At 43.6% G+C, this 18,559-nt stretch overlaps 1 long non-coding RNA gene across 2 annotated transcripts in view; it reads left to right on the plus strand.

Moving 5' to 3' along the window:
• The first annotated feature begins 1,536 nt into the window (after positions 1-1,536).
• Positions 1,537-18,559, plus strand: part of LOC120403672 — an 89,226-nt gene continuing 72,203 nt past the window's right edge. For both annotated transcript variants that reach the window (XR_005597680.1, XR_005597665.1), the window contains exon 1: positions 1,537-1,592. This is a non-coding gene — a long non-coding RNA (uncharacterized LOC120403672). The remainder of the gene's footprint in view (positions 1,593-18,559) is intronic.

Genomic DNA, 18,559 nt, shown 5'->3' on the forward strand with positions numbered 1-18,559 from the left:
AGTCTCACTTATACGTTCTCTTCATCGTTGTGGCATGTACACACTACTCGTGCAAGAGCTGCAGGATCTGATCCTAACAGTTTAACAGTGTCTATCTAGTCTTGTTAAACATACAAAGCTACTGTACATTTCCATCTCCCGTTACATTTTCTTCCTGTCTTTCCTGTATAAAGTATATTGTTTAAATATTAACGATAAACTTTGTCAGCCATTATTTTCTTCTCTCAGGCGAGATTCTGTTGTGCACATATGATCACATACTCCTAGTGTGCACCTGCCTCGAATTATCATTTTGACTTTGCTCAGCTCCTTTCAGTTGCATGTGCAGTAGCCACAATAATATGTTCTGTTGCTGGCCTCAGTTCCTGCTGCTAATGTCCACAGAGGTCTCAAAACGAATCTGTCATTTTATGTCAGGCCTCAGGTTTATCATAATCCCACAGCCGTTCTCATCAGTTTGGATTGATGACATAGCAACAAGTGAGAATTTGCTAATAAAAATTACAGAGATGGCAACATGCAAATAATTGACACAATAGACACATTTTAATTTTTCACCATCAGATGACTGAGCCTGCTGGGGCTGACTCCAATGGATTTCCATGCACCTCGCAGGACCAGGCTCCCTCTACAACATTAAATAAATTAGACACAGACTCTCACCCTGATAAATGACACAGATAAAATGTGGCCTATATGAAGGATTGAAAATCCCACCTTCTTCAATGGACAGAACCCTGCCTCTCAGCCTCTTTAAAGGATCGCTTCACAGTGGCATGCTGTGACAGGTTTCATCAGACATGCAACAACTCACTCACATTCTTGAGACAGTCCTACATGCGGCACCCTCACATGATGCATGTGTGGTCACGCTGTGCAGACGATGTCATTTTGTTCTACAAAATGGCGTCCTCCATGCAGTGTGACCTTGCACATATGGTGCGTGCAAGGTAACTCTGTGAAGAGGATGCTGGACATAATCTTCCCACACACCAAATCCAGTCAGACATGCAGGGCGTGCTCTGCATACATTGACAGCACACTATTGACAGCTTGTTTTGGTCAACAGTTCCATCCTGCCAGCTTTAGCTACTGCAATGCTCTACTAACTATCTTAGGGTTTTATACTGACATCCATCACCATGGATTCTTAGCCCTTCCATATAGATTCAATAGCAGTAGCCAAGTTCCTAGTGGACTTCCTGGCGTCTCTAGTAATCTCTGCTTGAGATCGGGGTTTTTTTTGCTTGGTTGATGGGTTTGGTTTACTATACTGACACAGTCCCCCTGCCTATGGGATATGCCACATTTGCAACAATTACCCTAGATCAGTGTTTCCCAAACTTTTGACGCTGCTTGTGTAGGGAAAGCCCCTGGCGGGCCGGGCCAGTTTGTTTACCTGACACATCTGCAGATCCGGCCGATCGCAGCTCCCACTGGTCACAGTTCGCTGCTCCAGGCCAATAGGAGCTGCGGAAAGCGGTGCTGGCCGAGGGATGTACTGGCCGCTGCTTCCAGAAGCTTCCATTTGCCTGCAGCAGCGAACCGCAGCCAGTGGGAGCCGTGATCAGCCGAACCTGCGGAAGGGGCAGGTAAACACACCGGCCCGGCCCGCCAAGGGCTTTCCCTACACAAGTGGCGTTCCAAGTTTGGGAAACACTGCCCTAGATAGATGAAGAGGTAAACTACATAGCCTGTGCTAGCAGGGGTGGCTCTAGACATTTCATTGCCCCAAGCTCGGCGGCATGCCGCGGGGGGTGCTCTGTCGGTCGCCGGTCCCACGGCTCCGGTGGTCCCCCCGCAGGCGTGCCTGCGGAGGGTCTGCTGGTCCCGCGGCTTCGGTGGAGCTACGGGACCAGCGGACCCTCCACAGGCACGCCGCCAAAGGCTGGCTGCCTGCCGCCCTCCCGGCGACCGGCAGAGCACCCCCCGCGGCATGCCGCCCCCAGCACGTGCTTGGCGTGCTGGGGCCTGGAGCTGCCCCTGTGTGCTAGTGTAACCCACACACCTCCTTGGGTGTGGTGCTCTGTCCCATCTAGTGGGCGGAGGGAGGGAGGGAGGGAGGGAGAGGGAGAGGGAGAGGGAGAGGGAGAGAGAGAGAGAGAGAGAGAGAGAGAGAGAGAGAGAGAGAGAGAGAGAGAGAGAGAGAGAGAGAGAGAGAGAGAGAGAGAGAGAGAGAGAGAGAGAGAGAGAGAGAGAGAGAGAGAGATCTGCTCTACAGCCAGTTGGCGTTTAGCTCACGCAGTAGAGGCTCATGCACTGAGCACCAGAGGTCCCAAGTTCAACCCTGTCTGCTGACGACCAGGGTCTGTCAGCGTTACACTAGGTTGTTGTGGGGGCGGGTTTCTGAAGAATTTGCCCCTATTACTAATACTGGTGCAGCTCCACCAGTGGCAAGAGTGGAACTTGCACTAGCATAGAGAAGGCACTTTCCAGACACACTGGTACTTGCCAGCATTGTAATTGCTGTGTCACGGAGATCAACTCTAAGCAGGTTTACACAACATATTTACAGTTCCAGCAGCCACTTGAAGCCATATCTGCATTCCCAGCAGTGGAGCTCCAACAGTGTTAGCAGCACTGGAATATAGTCTTCAGGGGGAAAAAACCTTGTGTTGTCAGTGTGGCTTATCTCCTCATTTCTCCTGGTTTCTAGTAGCAGGAAACGGTTATCAGTATGGTGTGCACTGTTGGTTTGTCAATATTCCATAACAGCGATGGTGAGAAATTTATCAGAGGGAGAAAAAAAAATCTTAGTGTAGTCACAGCCCTGATGACCATGTTATGCAGCTGTTGCCATTACCTGCATCCCTTAATCTTCCTGGCATACAAAAACTCTGCCAGTTTCTGCTTCCTCTCCCCTTCTTTCTGGTCTTTATGTGACAGCATAACAGGACCTCAGGAGCTGAGGGCAGAACCATGCAAGTGCCTAGTGTGCCACCTCATCACCAGGTCAGTGATTATTTCTGCATCTGGGTCTCTTCAAATGGGTCTAGATCCCAAGGATCCAATGATCTTGCTTCACTTCACCCCTCTTACCAAAGGAATAGGTGCAGCCCTGCACAATTCAGGAAATGTTTGCAATAGGGATGGTTGAAGGAATTTGGAAAAAATAAAAACTCTCCCTAAAATAGTCTCAAACCTTCACTTCCTAGAACCAACTCATATCACCCCTCCATCTCATCCCCTCCCCACACACACACTTTTTTAAGGTTCTGAAATGTTTACACAAATACATTTTATTCATTTCTTTCTTCTGTTCATGATCAGAAACATAAATAACAGAAACCCAGCACCCCCTTCCTCACTCCCCACCCCAAAAACCTCCTCTATTCCCACAAGATGCCATGAGAAACAATGTGGTCTAGTGGTGTTGGACTGGGATTATGACACCTGGCTTCTATTCTCAGCTCTGCCACTGACCTACTGGGTCACCTTAGGTATGTCACTTTGCCTCTCTTTCGCCTCTCTCCCTGTGTCTGTTTAGACTGTAAATCCTTCAGCACAGGGTCTGCCTTTCACTATGTGTCTGAGCAGTGCCTAGCACAGTGGGGCACCAATCTCAGAGGGACCATCTAGGTGTTACAATAATATACAAAATATAAGAATGAAAATGTAACTAGCCCTGTTATGCACCCTCTCTTCACTTCTGCACTGAGTGGAGCTCAGCATCAGGAATCTGGTCCACTGTCATGGACCCACACGTGATAACTCTGAACACTTATATAAGTGCCTGCTACTGTACTAAACACTTGGAAGCGGCAGATCCTCTGATATCCCCAAAGCACTTGGCATCTACAAGTGGAAACAGCCACAACCTGCTGAAAACAGCATGTTTGGTTTTGCATTCAGTGTGTAAACTGTAAAATGGTTGCAGCCATATTTCATTACCCATTCAAATGTTTCCTCAATAGCAGTTTGTACCATCTGTTGCACTGTTTGCCTACATGTTTTGCTTGTTAAACTGCCCCCCTCCCAGGAGCAGACATGAGTGGAACAATGGAGGTGATACCATTCAGCAAGGTGCCTCTCCTCCCCCTGCCTCTCCTCATTCTGGTACTTCACCGCACTAAACAGATGTTGCTCCAGTTCTATTGCACGCATCTTTCTTTAAGGACCTCATCCAGAGCCCGCTGAAATCAATAGAAAAACGTCAGTGGTCTCTGCATCTGCCGTTAAGTTCCTTTTCAGACACTATACTAAGGGCCAAACCTCACAGTCTTTACTTAGGCAAAAAGAAAATGTACAGTTGGGTAAACTGAGGCATGGGCACTATTATTTATTATTTGTATTGTCACAGTGCCTAGGAGCCCCAGTCATGGACCAGGACCCAATGTGCTGGGTGCTGTACAAACACAGGACAAAAAGATGGTCCCTGCCCTACAGCACGTTGGGCAGATCTTCAGCTGGTATAAATCATTGCAGCTCCTCCAAAATCAATAAAGCGATATTGATCTGCACCAGCTGAGGATCTAGCCCATCAGGTGCTTTGCTTGAGGTCACACAGTGACTCATTGGCAAAGCCAGGAACAGAACCCGGCCGTCATCGTTTTCAGTCCTGCTCACATATCGACACATTTGGACAATAGGTATTATTCAACCATGGTTTGTTTTTTCTAGCTGCGTTTCCCAACCCTGTGCAATGGCTTTTACTGTTTTGGTCCTAATCAGAAGAAAAATAGTGAATTGCTCTTAAAAATCCTTAGTCCAGATTGACCCGCCTGGAAAAACCTGCATAGGAGAAAATAAACTCCATGGGGCCAGATCATCAGCTGATGTAAATGGGCACAACCAATGGAGCTGGTTTAAACTAGCTGAAGCTCTAACCCCATCTGAGGGGAACCTGTGCAGAGTTTCTACTTGATCATTGGATCAGAGGAGAGATGGCAGGTTTCTTCCATGTGGAAGGAGTGTAGGGGATTCAGTACACAGGATCTGCAGATCCCTCCTGATCCGCATGTCCTCTGTGTACCTACAGCCCCCATTTTTAACCCTACCCACCCCTCAGTTCCTGTCTCTCCCTATTAGCACCATTCCCGCGTAGTGAGGCTGACAATGCTTCCCTTGCCAGGAGCTGCCCTTTATTGCTACCATCAAAGTGGAGCGAAAGCTATGAATCACTGCAGCGTTTCGGTTTTTAAACCGAAATCTGGCTATTTCCCCAACGCATTTATTAACCCTGAACAAGTCTTGGCAAATAATTTTATTTGGAACGTTATGTGAGATGCGATGAACAAGTCCTGCAATTAATATTCACAAATTATTAGCTCCGTAATGTGGGTGTATAATGCGGGGGGGAGAGGGGAAATCAGTGACATGTGTTGAATAAATTATGCAGCAAATACTATTCAAGCAGGTCTATTTTTAATAGCGCTACACATCTCGCTTGTGGCAATAAGCCACGTCTAGCAGCAGGAGGCAATTAGGAGGGGCACTCACCCACAGCAATACTCTATTCCAGGTTGCACTTTCACTCTGGAGGAGCAAGGTCACAATGCCACCCACAGTTGCTGGAACCAGAGGTGGTGGGGTGCTGCAGCACCCCCTGTCTTGAAGTGGTTTCCATCATATATAGGATTTACAGTTTGCTTCAACAGCTCTCAACACCCCCGCGATACAAATTGTTCCAGCACCCCTGGTGCCAGCCCTCCCTGCACTCTTCAAGGAGTCTAAGTCCTGCAACCGTACCAGACATAACTAGCCTTTGTGCTAAGGGAGTCTGAAGATTACAGTTTTGCCCTTGTGCCCACCAGCTTTGCCCCTGCTCAGCAGCTAAGCCCACTGTGTGTGACCAAGAGGATTCACATGTTGCATTATAAAACATTTTTTCTACGGTTTCACTTTTTCCTTGTGGCTTGGTGTTCTTGCCTGTTAGAAATCCAATTTAATATCTTAACGTTGCCCTGAATTCTGAGTAAAGAAACCTTTCTGCCAGCACCAGAAACATTAGCCTGTTTCCCAATCTTGGCATCAGGTGCATTTAAAACCAGATTTTCCAAGTGGCTGCAACGGAGGCTCTATAATGGCATCAAAATGTTTTCATACGTGCACGTAAACTCTACTGTGTGCATGCAGGATTGCCATGAGCAGCTGTGTAACCTGTCCCTAACTACCTGATTTGCACATGCAACTGTATTTTCTAGGCACAAATCTGAGTTTGCGTTTCCGCCCCATAAGGAGGTCAGGCACATTAGGGCAGTGAAGGAAACCTGCACTGTAGATAATGCTATTTGATGATGATTTGTATTGCAGTTGTATATAGGAGGCCCAGTCATGGACCAAGACCCCATTGTGCTAGGCACTGTGTAACAAAAAGTCCTTTGCCCCAAAGAGTTTACAATCTAAGTATGAGAGAAAAGACAACTGATGGATCCAGACAGAGGAGCCCAAAGAAACAATGAGACAGCACTGATCGGCGGGATAGGCAGTGATCTCAGCTCACAGCTGCTAACACTTTTTGCATTGTGGCAAAAGAGTGTTAAGGAGGGATCTGAAGGAGGACAATGAAGTATCTTTGTTTACAGGAAACTCCTCCGGAGCTTTGATAGAAATGGAAAATCCTGATAGATAATATAAGATCAGATCGATGAAACAGATCGACACAGCCGGCGCTAGCTCACTGGGGGCCCAAAGCAGGAATATTTGGGGGGGCATCCACAATACTAAAGCAGGCAAGTGCTTATAATAAGAAGCAAATTGGGGGGGCCCTTGAGCTGCTTGGGGCCCTAAGCAATTGCTTAGTCTGCTTATGTCTAGCATAGGTGCTGGAACTAGCGGTGCTGGGGGTGGTGCCTCATCCCCTGGTTTGAAGAGGTTTCCATCATATACAGGGTTTACAGTTTGGTTCAATGGCTCTCAGCACCCCCACTATAAACAATGTTCCAGCACCTCGATGCCTAGCGCCTGCTCTGCGGATTGACATCATGTTAGTAAATGGAGAATTTCCGTTTCTAAGATGTAAATCTGGCACCTTTCCTGCACACAAAATTCATTCAAAAATTAAAGATTAAAATATTTTGCCAACACTCACGATTTCAAATCATGAGACTAAAGCAGCAGCAGCAGCAGATTAGGTAGTCTTGGCAGGAGCCATATCTGTTTTCTGGTTAGATTTTGAAATATACTGTAATTGACACATATGAAACATGGTATCTCTCAGCAGCCCCAGTAATTCTATGTTCTTTCTGGCAGGTGGGAATTCAGGGCTTCTTACTGTCCTGGAGGACCAGCATCTGCTCATAGCCTTCCTTGGACTATGATCTTTGCTTTGTTTCTCCACTATGGACAATATTTATGAATGGCCTGAAATCATTGCACCGGTGCCTGCAGTAGTAGGCAAAGAGAATGACAGGGAATCTCCTTTATATGCTCCTGCCATATGGACTGATCTTATGCTAAAAGTGAGCAAACACAGCCTCAGCCCAGGAGTGGAATTTTTTTGTTCTTTTGCGGCTTTAGCTGAGGATCTTTAAATTTGCTTGCTGTGCATTTGATGTTTCATTAATGTTCCAGTGAAGTCAGTATGTTAGGTCCTACCTGGAACATTCAGTAGAAATTCAAGCATGTTTTGCTCCATCAACGTGAAGCCTCTGACAGCAATCCAGAGCTTTAAAAAGAACGGACAAAAATATCTGTGTGGTGGCTAGGTTACAGTAAAGCAAACCAAATCCTCCCTTCTTATGCTTTCTTTCAGATGCATAACCCCAAACAGACACCTGAGAAGTTGGAGGATCATATAATCAGTTGCGCTTGACAAAACAGGAGGATTTTTTTTCTGTGGAAAATTCAATTTTTCATCAAAAATTCCAATACTGACATATTTCAGCAAAACAAAACAACAGCATCTGAAGTTTACTGGTCCTTACAAAGTCAAACAGCATCTTCTCTGCAGTCTGGGCTCCAGGAAGTGCATGTGACAATGTAGTGTTGCCTAGACACTGTAGCACACAGTATGAGACAGTCCCTGCCCCCAAAGATCTTCCAATAGACAGGACAGATAAGGGGGTGGGGGAGGAAGTATCATCTTTCTTTCTGTACCATACTGAGCAAGTATAGAACTGAACTTGGTTTAATTGGAGTTCGGAGCACTAGGGTCACACTGTAATTAAGTAGCATAATGCATCTTTTATTTATGAATAATGGTTCTAGTCTAGTCTGTCACGTACATATTGCATATGTAACCTAAACATATATAATTTAAATTCTAAACAGATATGTTTCTGACTGACAACTGAGTATTTAATACAATGTTTTTCTTTAGAACTGACTATATAATTATCAAAGAAGATGGATAGTCCAAAGCCTTTTTGGTCTTACAGATTAACTATACCCATTTTATAATGGGGGAAAGGAAAATTAGCTTAACATGTTGCCATTTCTGAATATGAGCTATGATTGTTAAACCTGCATATCTCCAGATACTCAAGTTAAATGTAAAAATGGTATTTCATTATTTCAACACTCTGACTTAAGTTCACAAAAATCAGGAATATTTAAAGTTAAACCTCTCATTAGTATCTTAAAATTTTCCCAAAGACTAATCATTCACATTGGTTTTTTGCAGGGTCTTTTTTTCCACTTTCCATGCGTACCCTGACACACACACACACACACACCGAAAAAGAGAGTAGAAACATTAGATTTAATGTACAACACAACCAGCCAGTGCCATTATTCCAAACAAGTACATGCCGACATCAGCTGTGTGTGAAGGGCTGCGTATGTGTCCTAAAAGCCCTGGGCCAAACTCTGAATTCAGACATACACAACTCTCATCAACTTCCATGTGAACTCTGACCCTAACCCTACCATTTAGCTAAAGCCTTTTATTCTTTTATTTACAAATCGTTTACTCTTTTGGCATTGCAGTTCTTCTGTCAATCTGTCCTGAAACTGTATTTGCATGAGTAAATCCAAAGGCAAAATTTCACCCTAGAAACTAGAGACAAGGGGTGTGGGTGGGTGGGAGAGCATTAGATCATATTATTCATGCTTCTGCGGTGCAGGATTGTTCCCTGCAATAATATGTTTTCTAATGCTTTTGTCCAGTCTATTTTCAATAGTACTTAGAGAAAGGGCTTCCACAGTTTCAGATATCTGACAGTCAGGAAGTTTTTCCTATTATTTGACTTCAATTTTGCCTTTCTTAATTTCATCCCATACCTTGTACCACCCAAAGTAATTCTCCCTCCTTAGTGTTGCACTCATCAATGACTTGTACACTTAACAGTCCCCACTTCCAGTGTCTGAACCATCATTCATGCTTTCCTCATGAACCAGGCTCCAAGTTTTTTTGCTGTTTGTCACTGAACTCCCTCCCATTTGTCTGTATCTTTCTGGGAAGGAAGTGCTGGAAGTGAATGTGGAGTCTCACCAGAGCTAAAGAGAGAGAATCTATTGCTTCTTTGTGAACCATGATGTGATACTCCGCATACGGAGCTCAAATTCTAATTGACTATATATTAGACCAACGCCTCAGCTGGCGTCAATCAGCACCACCTCACTGCAGTCAATGCCGATTTACACTGCCTCAGGATCTGGTTTATTATTATTACTTTGATTGTCAGTTCTTAGGGGCAGGGACTATCTTTTTGTTTTGTGTTTGTGCAGCACCTAGCGCAATGGTGTTTTGATCCAGGACTGGAGCTTCTAGGCGCTACTGCAATAAAAATAATATTGTCCTTGTGCAGTACTGCATGGAACATGTTGATGGATTTTTCATAGGCCATACAGTATGCTCTATGACTTAGAATTTCTGCACTTTACTAAGGTGGGAGATTGGGGAAGGGGGGAGTTAAGTACCACCCACTTAAAACCTCAGATCTGCTTAGGGTGACCAGATGTCCCGATTTTATAGGGGCAGTCCGGATTTTGGGGTCTTTTTCTTATATGGGCTCCTATTACCCCCAACACTTGCTGTCTGGTCACCCTAAATCTGCTTAACTAGTAGCTGTTGATGAAAGTTCTTTACTTAGGGCCAGTGGGCCACTGATTTTAATGGCCTTTGGATCAGTCCCTTTGCTGCGCTGTATACTGAGTGGGAGATTACAGGTAGCTGAAAGGTAATGTATTTCAGCACAAAGGCGGATAAACACCTGAGCACAATGCAATGCCTCAAACTCCGCTCTAACTGACACATGAAGCATGTGCATTTGTGTTAATGCCATCCTCTTCATGTAACAACTCAACCCAGCAAATGTCACCACTTTCTAAGGTTCAGGGAGGTTCAACATAAAAGGAGATTCTCTTTTGAAATAAAAGGAATTATAAATTAACTCTGACTGAAGAACCCCTTTGCCACATTGAAAATTGCTGAAGCTCCACCCCTTCAGGAACTGTAGTCTGTTTCTTGTCCTTCACTTGATGTGATGGTAATTACATACCTGTCACCCTACCTACTGCATTTAGAAGGCAAGTTGCACATTTTCCCCAACAACCTACCACTTAGTTCTCTTCCACTTTTTAAATAGTGCTGACTGGTACTTTTTAATTAAGATCTGACAGTTGAAATTTGCATTCCAAAAGCCAGCTGAAGTCCCTGGAATTAGATTGTCTGTTATTTTACACTATACATTCGCACAACATTGCACTGCAAGAATACCCTACCAGTGTCTTCATCACTCACAGAGAGAACTGTGTGTGAGGGTTATAGGATACTTTCATAGATTCATAGATTTATAGATTCTAGGGCTGGAAGGGACCTCAAGAGGTTATCAAGTCCAGTCCTCTGCCCTCATGGCAGGACTAAATATTGTCTAGACCATCCCTGATAGATATTTATCTAACCTACTCTTAAATATCTCCAGAGATGGGGATTCCACAATCTCTCTAGGCAGTTTATTCCAGTGTTTAACCACCCTGACAGTTAGGAACTTTTCCCTAATGTCTAATCTAAACCTCCCTTGCTGCAGTTTAAGCCCATTGCTTCTTGTTCTATCCTTAGAGTATAAGATGAATAAGTTTTCTCCCTCCTCCTTTTGACACCCTTTTAGATACCTGAAAACTGCTATCATGTCCCCTCTCAGTCTTCTCTTTTCCAAACTAAATAAACCCAATTCTTTCAGCCTTCCTTCATAGGTCGTGTTCTCTAGACCTTTAATCATTCATGTTGCTCTTCTCTGGACCCTCTCCAATTTCTCCACATCTTTCTTGAAATGCGGTGCCCAGAACTGGACACAATAGTCCAGTTGAGGCCTAACCAGCGCAGAGTAGAGCGGAAGAATGACTTCTCATGTCTTGCTCACAACATACGTGTTAATGCATCGCAGACTCATGTTTGCTTTTTTTGCAACAGCATCACACTGTTGACTCATATTTAGCTTGTGGTCCACTATAACCCCTAGATCCCTTTCTGCCGTACTCCTTCCTAGACAGTCTTTTCCCATTCTGTATGTGTGAAACTGATTGTTCCTTCCTAAGTGGGGCACTTTGCATTTATCTTTATTAAACTTCATCCTGTTTACCTCAGACCATTTCTCCAATTTGTCCAGGTCATTTTGAATTATGACCCTATCCTCCAAAGCACTTGCAATCCCTCCCAGTTTGGTATCATCTGCAAACTTAATAAGCGTACTTTCTATGCCAACATCTAAGTCGTTGATGAAGATATTGAACAGAGCCAGTCCTAAAACGGATCCCTGCGGAACCCCACTTGTTATACCTTTCCAGCAGGATTGGGAACCATTGATAACTACTCTCTGAGTACAGTTATCTAGCCAGTTATGCATCCACCTTATAGTAGCCCCATATAAGTTGAATTTTTCTTGTTTATTGGTAAGATATCATGCAAGACCATATCAAATGCCTTACTAAAGTCTAGGTCTACCACGTCCACCTCTTCTCCCTTATCCACAAGATTCATTATCCTATCAAAGAAAGCTATCAGATTGGTTTGACATGATTTGTTCTTTATAAATCCATGCTGGCTATTCCCTATCACCTTACCACCTTCCAAGTGTTTGCAGATGATTTCCTTAATTACTTGCTCCATTCTCTTCCCTGGCACAGAAGTTAATCTAACTGGTCTGTAGTTTCCTGGGTTGTTTTTGTTTCCCTTTTTATAGATGGGCACTATATTTGCCCTTTTCCAGTCTTCTGGAATCTCTCCTGTCTCCCATGATTTTCCAAAGATAATAGCTAGAGGCTCTGATACCTCATCTATTAGCTCCTTGAGTATTCTAGGGTGCATTTCATCAGGCCCTGGTGACTTGCAGGCATCTGACTTTTCTAAGTGATTTTTAACTTGTTATTTTTTATTTTATCTTTCAAACCTACCCCCTTCCCATTAGCATTCACTATATTAGGCATTCCTTCAGACGTCTTGGTGAAGAACGAAACAAAGAAGTCATTAAGCATCTCTGCCATTTCCAAGTTTCCTGTTACTGTTTCTCCTTCCTCACTGAGCAGTGGGCCTACCCTGTCCTTGGTCTTCCTCTTGCTTCTAATGTATTGGTAAAAAGTCTTCTTGTTTCCCTTTATTCCTGTAGCTAGTTTGAGCTCATTTTGTGCCTTTGACTTTCTAATCTCACCCCTGTGTTCCTGTGTTGTTTGCCTATATTCAGCCTTTGTGATTTGTCCTAGTTTCCATTTTTTATATGACTCCTTTTTATTTTTTAGATTATGCAAGATCTCGTGGTTAAGCCAACGTGGTCTTTTGCCACATTTTCTATCTTTCCTACCCAGCAGAATAGCTTGCTTTTGGGCCCTTAATAGTGTCCCTTTGAAATACTGCCAACTCTCCTCAGTTGTTTCCCCCCTCAGTCTTGATTCCCATGGGACCTTACCTATCAGCTCTCTGAGCTTACCAAAATCCGCCTTCCTGAAATCCATTGTCTCCACTCCCTTCTACCCTTCCTTAGAATTGTGAACTCTATGATTTCATGATCACTTTCACCCAAGCTGCCTTCTACTTTCAAATTCTCAATGAGTTCCTCCCTATTTGTTAAAATCAAATCTAGAACAGCTTCCCCCCAGTAGCTTTTTCAACCTTCTGAAATAAAAAGTTGTCTGCAATGCAGTCCAAGAACTTACCGGATAGTCTGTGCCCCACTGTGTTATTTTCCCAACATATATCTGAATAGTTGAAGTCCCCCATCACCACCAAATCTTGGGCTTTGGATGATTTTGTTAGTTGTTATAAAAAAGCCTCATCCACCTCTTCCACCTGGTTAGGTGGCCTGTAGTAGACTCCTAGCATGATATCACCCTTGTTTTTTACCCCTTTTAGCCTAACCCAGAGACTCTCAACACTTCCATCTCCTATGTCCATCTCCACCTCAGTCCAAGTGTGTACATTATTAATATATAAGGCAACACCTCCTCCCTTTTCCCCCGTCTATCCTCCCTGAGCAAGCTGTACCCATCCACACCCACATTCCAATCATGTGTATTATCCCACCAAGTTTCGATGATGCCAACAATGTCATAGTTGTATTTATTTATTAGCACTTCCAGTTCTTCCTGCTTATTACCCATACTTCTTGCATTTGTATATAGGCTTCTAAGATACTGATTTGATCTTGTCTCCCAGTTTTGCCCTGACCCTCCTTTCTCTCTGCCATTATAGCCCACGCTCCCTCTTGTTTCTGACCCATCTCCCAGGTCTCCATGTTCTCCACTTACCTGTGGGCTTTGCTCACCTGTCCCCTTCAAACCTACTTTAAAGCCCTCCTCACTAGGTTTAAAGCCCTCCTCGCTACTTCTCCAAGACCATTCTGATTTGGCATTTTGCAGTTTGATGCTCAGTTAATGGAGTGTAATTAAGCGTGCTGTGTGACTTGTGTAACTCAGATAAAAACATCGTTCTTGTCTGATTAATTATTCATTCATACCTGCTAGCTTGAGAAGTTGCTGCTACCAAAAGGACAAAATTCTTGTAGCAGTTTTAACGTAAGACTGTTAAGAACATAGGAGCTGCATACAGGGTCAGGCCATGGTCCATATTGCCCAGTGTCCTGTCTCTGTCGTTGGCCTGTACAGAACTTCAGAGGAATAGGGTAATTATGGAATGATCCATGGGGTGGCATCTCTGACCATCTTGGCTAATAGCCATTGAAGGACCTATCCTCCATGAACTAATCTAGTTCTTTTCTTAACACAATTATACTTTAAGAACATAAGAACGGCCATACTGGGTCAGACCAAAGGTCCATCTAGACCAGTATCCTGTCTTCTGACAGTGGCCAATGCCAGGTGCTCCAGAGTGAATGAACACAACAGGTAATCATCAAGTGATCCATTCACTATTAGGCATCACATATCCCATGACAATGAGTTCCACAGGTTAGTTGTGCATTGTGTGAAAAAGTACTTCCCCTTGTTTATATTCAACCTGCTGCCTATTAATTTTATCAGGTGACTCTTAGTTTTTATATTGTGGGAAAGGCTAAATAACACTTCTCTAGTCACTTCTTCTACACCATTCATAATTTTATACACTGCTATGCTATCCCCCCCATAATTGTCTCTTTTCTAAGCTGAATAGCCCTAAGCTTTTTAGTCTTTCCTCATATGCAAGCTGTTCCATACCTTTGATCATCTTTGTAACCCTACTCTGAATCTTTTCCAGTTCCACTATATCCTTCTTTGAGGTGGAGTGATCAGAACTGGACACAATAGTCAAACTGTGGGTGCACACCATGGATTTAGGTAGTAGCATTATGATATCTTCTGTCTTATTTTCTATCCCTTTTTTTAGTAGTTTCTAACATATTGTTAGCCTTTTTGACCGCTGCTGTGCATTGAGCGGACATTTACATAGAACTATACACGGTGACACCAAGATCTCTTTCTTGGGTGGTAACAGCTAATCATTGTATATATATATATATATATAGTTGGGATTATGTTTTCCAATGTGCATTATTTTTCACTTATCAATGTTGAATTTCATCAGCCATTTTTTTACCCAATCACCCAGTTTTGTGAGATCCCTTTGTAATTCATTGCAGTCTGCTTTGGACTTAACTATCTTGAATAATTTTGTACCATCTGTAGACTTTTCCACTTCACTCTTCATCCCCTTTTCCAAATCATTAATGAATGTGTTGAACAGAACAGCTCCCAGTACAGATCCTTGGAGGACCCCACTGTTCACCTCTCTCCATTGTGAAAACTGACCATTCATTTCTAACCTTGATTTCCTATCTTTCAACCAGTTCTTGATCCACGAGAGGCCCTCCCCTCTATCCAATGCCTATATAGGTTCCTTAAGAGCCTTTGGTGAGGGACCTTGTCAAAGGCTTTCGGACTATATGTAAGAGAAATAGCTAAGATATCCTAGAATGATCACATATCCCAAAGATCTCACTAAAATCCTTTGTATTCATCATGTCTTTTTAGAATGAAAGCTGCTGGGATCTTTATTTTGCATCTTTTAAACACTGAGCAGTGGCACATTGTTGGGACTTCTTTTGTAAGTATTAAGCCCCATGGGACAACTGATACAACTGAACCAATGGGGGCAGGCCAAACATGTTCTTTGTCCTGCAGCAGAAGAGCTGAATCCCTGTTACAAAGCACTGGCCCTTTGCCCTGCCTGATGATATCCAACTAAGGAAGGTACCAAGGAAGCTAACATTTACATCTCAAGGGCAAATTTGCCAAAACTAGGCTCTTGAATGCAAAGCTCTTCACAATTCGGATAGATTCCTGTATCTGAGCTCACCTCTGATAGGATCTAGAACTGGAAAGAATCTATTTTCCAGTTCTGATTTAGAGGCAACTGCCATCTGATGTTAATAGCTGTTATTACAAGATTATGGCCCCAAAAGGCAAAAATCTAGTGCTTATATCACGGGTAGGCAACCTATGGCACGCGTGCCGAAGGCGGCACGCGAGCTGATTTTCAGTGGCACTCACACTGCCCGGGTCCTGGCCACTGGTCCAGGGAGATCTGCATTTTAATTTAATTTTAAATGAAGCTTCTTAAACATTTTAAAGACCTTATTTACTTTACATACAACAATAGTTTAGTTATATATTATAGACTTATAGAAAGAGAGCTTCTAAAAATGTTAAAATGTATGATTGGCACGCGAAACCTTAAATTACAGTGAATAAATGAAGACTCGGCACACCACTTCTGAAAGGTTGCCACCCCCTGGCTTATATGATTTTGGTTCCATTTCATCCAAACCCAACCTAGATTTGGCATTGAACTCTATTCTGAAAACCTAGCCTAAGCCTGATCCAGATCTGAACAGCACCTCCTTGGTCCATCTTGATGCTGATGCAGGAGACGGGAAAGAAAATCAATTTCATAAGCAGAGGTATAAGTGAAATATGAAATGTAAGAAGGTAAGAACTAAAACTCTAGTGTTGACCACTGTGAGCACAGTCAGTACATCAGGCTGCAGAGAGGCAAAATGAATTAGCATCCTCTGGCTTATGAAAGAAAAAAGAACACCACGTATCAGACAAATCTTTCTTTGTAACATCATAAGCCCCTGCGGTGTGCATGCTGCCAAAAGCTTTAGCTGAGAGAATATGATTCAGAAACAAGGCACTCCTTGGGCCTTCGATGACAGAACTCTACAGATTAGCTGGTTCACCTCACGACAGGGTAATAGCAAAATTACCAGCAGCAATAAGGTAGGCACAGCAAGAGAGTCAGATATTTTCCTAAAGGGCATGATGGGCTTTTAACATTGGCACTCCAGCCAAAACTAGATACAACTAAATGTTATAGGAAAGAAGTGACACCAAAGGAAGTGAATCTGGCTGGCCTTCCCCCTAAGCTTTTAACAGACCGCACCAATTTCCTATGACTGAGACGTGGGTCCCAGCTGCATCAGAAATGCATAGGGCAGATCCCCAGTTGAGAAATCATTGGTCCATTGATATCCTAGACCAACCATTTTAAAATACGAAGCTGGGAGAGAGCGGTGAGATAAGTTAGTGGGTATCTAATGGAGAGGCCAAACGCCTTTTAAATGGTTTCTTCTTAACAAGTGCTATTTCCTATCTCCCGTCTCCAACATCTGCCCCATGAGACTCAACTGTCTTTGCACATGGCTATCTCACTTTTGTGTTTAAATTATTCTTCCCGTTCCCTTGACACGTACTACTCTGCACATGCTGCTTGTGTTTCTCCGCTGCCGCTTGTAAAGAATCTTTCTGATGGAAATGCCATTGAGTTCCTCTCCTGCAGAAAAAAACCCAAAATACAGCTGTCAGCTGAAATTATTACCTCATGTTTAAAAGAATGGAAGGGAGAGTGCCAGGGGCTTCCATAGAAATGTTAGTAGATTAATATCAATGTCAGCCTTATCAGATGGTGCATGAAGCTCCATAGATTCCTGGAATGCGCACACCACTTTGAAGCATTGACACAATCAGGGCCATGCAGTGAGGATGGAAGCAATTTCTGCAGGTTTGCCTCAGAGCCTCTGACTAAAACAAAGCCTGGGAAAAGTGGCATTGCAATTGATTGGTGATAGGAAGTGACTACCGAGTATTTTGTGAATAAGACTGAGCTGGTTAGATTAGTCATGTGATCCCACTGGGCCTTAAATACCTAGAAGCCAAATAGCAGAATTTGAAATGATGCTGGGAAAGGGTAGTGGAAATGAGACTGCAGCAGTCAGAATAGCTGACAGTTATTTTAGCATGGAAAGGAGGAAAGTGGCAGGGGACACAGCTGAGGTATAGGGACTGATCAGTCATTGTCTGTAACTTTGCCCCATACCAAGAGGACAACGGGGCACTCATTTAAAGGAAAAGGGCATTCGATTTAAACTGAACACAGAGAAATATGACTTTGTGCAGCCTGTAGTCAGCCTCCGGAATTTACTGCCACAGGAGACCATTAAGTCAAATAGTGTGGCCGGCTTTGGATAATGTAATGGTTATTCACAACATACGCTGTTATACGAGCTAAGACAATGGCAAAGATAATAAAATTTCATGCTTCAAGACGTAAACCTGTCACCTATGGTGGTCAGTAGGGAATGTCCTCTTTCTTCCCCCCTTCTCAAGTATTGCACAAGTATTTGGAAGCTGCAAGGGAGAAGATTGAGGCATTCACCAGGGCCAGGGGCAGGATGCTGTCTAGAAGCCCCAGTGGTGTAATCTGATATGGCAGCTCTTAGGATGTGAGCCCCGAGGATGTAAGAAAAGCACACAGTAGGAAGGCACTGCTCTAGGTGATGGGGTGACATGTGCGGGCAATAATCAGGACTCTTAACTGCTTCCATTTTGACATGAATCTAAACTGAACTGTGAAAGCAGCCCCATCTGAGGCACTGTTGTGTGTGGCTACTGGGAGAGAGGCAAGTGGGAAAGGGAAAGCAAAGTGAGAGGGCCCCGGTCCCTGACAAAATGACAGGCTTTAGGCTGCCTTTTCTGTAAAGCCTGCAGTACATCCTTTAGAAACAGGACCAGATCCTCAGCTGGTGTAAATCAGCATTGCTCCACTGAAATCTGTTTCCAGCAGCTGAGGATCTAGCTGATCTTTAGAACAGAGTAGTGGGGGAAAGTTTTTATTTCCCACACTTCTTTACCTGTCTAATATGCATAATTGATGGATACTTTATTTTGTAAATGTGCCAATCAATGTCTT

This window comes from Mauremys reevesii, linkage group 1, assembly GCF_016161935.1.
Source record: "Mauremys reevesii isolate NIE-2019 linkage group 1, ASM1616193v1, whole genome shotgun sequence".
NCBI classification, from domain to species: Eukaryota; Metazoa; Chordata; order Testudines; family Geoemydidae; genus Mauremys; species Mauremys reevesii.